The following is a 5,000-nucleotide window of genomic DNA, read 5'->3' as shown; positions in this document are numbered from 1 at the left end:
AATTTCTCAGTGGCCAAGACTTAAATGTTCATGATGTCACTCCTGCAGTAAATGTGTCTGATTTAGGAATGTTTTGATATTTGTGCAAATATGCATATGAACAATTTGATAAAAAATGTAGTATAATGGCAAAGCATACTAAAGATGAGGGTGCTTTTCATTATGCCCAACAGTGTGCAGTTGGTTTGACAAAAATCTGGTAATATGAATGAAGTGTGTGCCATTTCGTGCAAAAGTTTGATTTTGATATTGCTGTGTGTAGTTTCGGTTGCAGTGCTTCATTTTGCAGGATATATGAGGTATTTTGCAGTTTGGGTGTGTGGTTTTGTGAATTGTGTTAAGTATTTTGATAAAACCAGACTAGTTTGAAAAATTGTGTGTTAGCAATTGGAAAAAACTGTAATCTAACCCCAGCCTCACTATCCCCCTAATGGTGAGGAATACAATTGCAGCCTATCAAAGAGCAAGTAACTATATAAAGTAAGCAAGGAAGACTGTTACTACAGGATGTTAAGACTGGGTTCATGATCTAGGTGTTTTTCAGTAACCAGGGGAATAAGGCAAGGGTGTCCTCTCTCAGGTCCTCTGCTGGCTTCAGGAGGAAACCCCCCAGTGCAGATCCAGTTACACAGAGGATATAACAACAGTCATAAAGACTCTGAAGATGTTAGAAGATTGATATCTTCTTCAGATTTCAGCTTCCTCTGCATGTGTTCACTGGGGGAAATGTGCATCTCTGCTGTTGGGAGACTGGCCTGAGATGGGCCTTTAAGGTCCTTGGTCTCTATTTTGGGACTAAAAGTTACACAGAGTAGATCTGGGAAGGGTCTCAGATCTCCAAATCTCCTTTAGAGGGAGATGTCTGGTTATTAACAGCTCGGCAGCTTCGATGCTTCGATGTTTTGGATCTTCCTAAAGAATTCATTTCTGGTGTTCAAAAAGCTATTTTAAGGTTTTATTGGGACGGTTGCCATTGGCCTCATCCAGGTCAGGCTTGTGCAAAATTCTGAATTTCAGAATTTGAATGACAGTAAGTGGAATTAAATTCATGACAATTCAAAGAAATTCCACATAGTCACACAACAGAGAGATTGTGTTGAATCTCACACACATTCTGTGTTAGGAAGGTCACTTTGGAAATGTAATTGCTTACTCTTACAAGTTACCCATTATTAATGTGGCTTGGATTACTTTATTGGATTACTTTATTTGGATTACTTTATATGGATTACTTTATTGGATTACTTTATATGGATTACTTTATTTGGATATATTTGGATTACTTTATATGGATTACTTTATTTGGATTACTTTATATGGATTACTTTATTTGGATTTAAATGGATTACTTTATATGGATAACTTCATTGGATTATTTTATTTGGATTACTTTATATGGATTACTTTATATGGATTACTTTATTGTATTACTTTAATGGATTACTTTATTTGGATTACTTTATATGGATTACTTTATTTGGATTTATTTGGATTACTTTATATGGATTACTTTATATGGATTACTTTATTTGGATTACTTTATTTGGATTTATATGGATAACTTCATTGGATTATTTTATTTGGATTACTTTATATGGATTATAAATTACTTTATTGGATTACTTTATTGGATTACTTTATTGGATTACTTTGTATGGATTATTTTATATGGATTACTTTATTGGATTACTTTATTTGGATTATTTTATATGGATTACTTTATTGGATTACTTTATTTGGATTATTTTATATGGATTACTTTATTGGATTACTTTATTGATTACTTTATTGGATTACTTTATTGATTACTTTATTGGATTACTTTATTGGATTACTTTATTAGATTACTTTATTTGGATTATTTTATATGGATTACTTTATTGGATTACTTTATTGGATTACTTTATTTGGATTATTTTATATGGATTACTTTATTGGATTACTTTATTGATTACTTTATTGGATTACTTTATTGGATTACTTTATTTGGATTATTTTATATGGATTACTTTATTGGATTACTTTATTGGATTACTTCATTTGGATTACTTTATTTGAATTATAAATTACTTTATTGGATTACTTTATTGGATTACTTTATATGGATTCTTTTATTTGGATTACTTTATCAATGCAAAGCAATTTCCTATAATATGATTAGTAACTAATTAAATTACACATTTTACTTCAGTAATACAACTAAATACAATTACATCAATTTTGTAATTTAATAACAATTTCATTACACGTCACTACACTGCAAAAAATATTACACACCATATACTTTAAAAAAAGACTGGTAACAATATTACACATAATATTTAAGTCGTTTTTATGGGTTTTTTTTTTTTGCGGAATCTACCCGAATAAATTAAGTAAAATTTCCTAAATGATTTAGTCTATAGCACAGGATGAATTTAATATTATTAGTGGAATGTGCTTTTATAATTTAAGTTGACTTTTTAAAGAAAGGGTATAAATTAGAGTAAATGGAAATGAGCTGTTTATATTTGACTCTGAGTTGTTATGCAATGAATCGACTGTTAGCTGCTAGCACAAGTAGAAACACACTGTTATTGCGCTAGCATTAGCACAGTTATTGCTCATTGAACAAAGCACATGCTTCATAATCATAATCATAACACTTGCAGTTATTCCCATCACAGCCATCAGCTCTTCTGACCAATGGTAGCGGTCAACAGAAACTCTCACATGTCAAACAGAACTGAACATTAAACATTAACAGATGATTCCCTTCAGTCAAAAACACATTCAATAACACTTCATTTCATGATCAACTCTCCATTTACAGCCATATGCAAAGCATGCTGGGAACTATCAAAAAAGTGTGTCTGGGAAGCTTATTTTCCTTCATTTGGTCAGCTTGATCGGTTCTTACATTAAAGGCTCAAGATCCTTAAAAAAATGCCTTTGTGCCTTTCAGTTTTAACGAATCAGTGTTGAAATCATGGGATTGCTAAGACAGGAGGATGAGCATTATGGTATTGCAGAACCTCTGTTTTTTAATCTAATGCATCATCATCTATAATTGCCAAATTTTTGAATGCTGGCATTACCAAAGTTATGGATTTAACGAAAGGCCAGTGGCGAACTGCTCTAGCTGACCAAGCTGGGATAACTTCGGTTAGGGATTAACTAGGAATTGTAATATTATACAAATGTTTTTCTGAATGGTTTTGTTTCTCAGAGATTTCCTGAGTTTAAGGTTTCCTTAAAGGGTAACTTCAGTGATTAAGCATTAAGCTTTGTATCAACAGAAACCCTGTAATATTTTAATTATGGTACTTTCCCCCCTCATTTCCCCCTAAGACGAGAGAATTGTGTTTTATTTCTGGAAAAAATCCTCAGATGATGCAAATTTCGTCATTTTGGATCTCACTCACAAATCTGTGTGATTTGGAGTTCTCACTGTACAATATTATATGTGTGTGATATCGTTTGAAATGTCTCAGTGCGACTGGTACAACAATCTCAAGAAGTTAATAAGAGTTTTTAGAACTTTGAGATATTTTGCATATTATGATGGGTGTGGCTTTTGGAGCCATTTGGTCTCTTCTTTCAATTCAGGCAAAATTAAATTCCCTTTATCATCCTGTATTTCCATTTGAAAGAGGTTTGGGTCTGGTCTGAGTTATTTAAAGTGATGTAGTAGTGAGCTCGGGGCGCAATACTATTAACAAGATTGGCCCGTAATACAGCAAACACTCTGTGTTACGTAATATTCAGAAAGTCAGGAAATCTTTCACTCTTTAGGCTATTTCGGAATATTTGATGTTATGTATGGATTATCTTTGAATTGATTATGTACAGTGTTGGGGAAAGTTACTTTGAAAAGTAATGCATTACAATATTGCGTTACTCCCTTAAAAAGTAACTAATTGAGTTACTTAGTTACTTTTTAAGAAAAGTAATGCGTTACGTTACTTTTGCGTTACTTTTTCTCACCTGAGCTGGGCTTGTTTTTTTTGTTTGTTTTTTTTTTATAATGAAAGTGTTATATTTTTGTGCAAATGTAAAGACCTCTTCATACCAGAATGTAAATAATAAGCCTCAGGCTGAGGTAAAAATGCAGATTCCTTCATGAACAGTAGAGGGCGCAGCTCTGGATAATGGAGAATAGGACGCAGGAGAAAAAAAGTTTTACCAATAGAAACAAAAAATCTAGTAATTTTTGCTCATGGTTTAACTGAATCATCAAAGGTCAGCAGCAAATTGGTCAATAAATGTAGATTAAATGCATAAAAATATTTGTTTAACATTTAATTATTGGAGGTTTGCATAGTACTCTGATTTTGCATTTGACTGATTTTATTCATTTTGAGGAGAACAGAATCTTTATTGTGCAAGTGAGAAAAATAAATGCTCACATTTAGTCTAGAACTACAATAACCATCATGTTCTCACACACACACACACACACACACACACACACACACACACACACACACACACACACACACACACACACACACACTCTCACACACACACACACACACACACACTCACACCTCTGCACTAACTCTCAACATGAGGACAGGAGAGCTGTCAGTCAAATTAATGTGAAAAAGTAACTCAGATATTTTTTGAAAAAGTAACTCTGATATTTAGTTGTAAATTTGAAAAGTAATGCGTTACTTTACTAGTTACTTGAAAAAGTAATCTGATTACGTAACTCAAGTTACTTGTAATGCTTTCCCCCCAACACTAATTATGTAATTGACATTATACATTTTCCTGACTGTTAATATAATTGTTACATTTTGATCCTTTCTGAATTACTCTGTAATTATTAACTATCTCCAGTACGGAACGGTATAATTTCAACAAAAGGTTAACACGTAATAATTAAATGTGTGACTAACTATTAAATATAAATGACCAAACAACCAATTGGCATTCTATCCTAAATTCGACAATATGATAAATGGATTCAGATAAAGGATATTATAATCAAATCCATTTTGCCCAGCGGAAACACG

At 32.3% G+C, this 5,000-nt stretch overlaps 1 protein-coding gene across 1 annotated transcript in view; it reads left to right on the top strand.

Moving 5' to 3' along the window:
* The window catches only part of cyp11c1 (cytochrome P450, family 11, subfamily C, polypeptide 1), a gene marked incomplete at both ends in the record, with an annotated part of 41,096 nt that overhangs the window by 18,081 nt on the left and 18,015 nt on the right, over nt 1-5,000 (top strand). The gene's annotated exons all lie outside the window — the stretch shown is intronic.

The sequence above is a fragment of the Gobio gobio genome (genome assembly GCF_949357685.1).
Source record: "Gobio gobio genome assembly, chromosome: 15".
In the NCBI taxonomy this organism is placed as follows: Eukaryota; Metazoa; Chordata; class Actinopteri; order Cypriniformes; family Gobionidae; genus Gobio; species Gobio gobio.
This window is presented reverse-complemented; position numbering and strand designations above follow the sequence as displayed.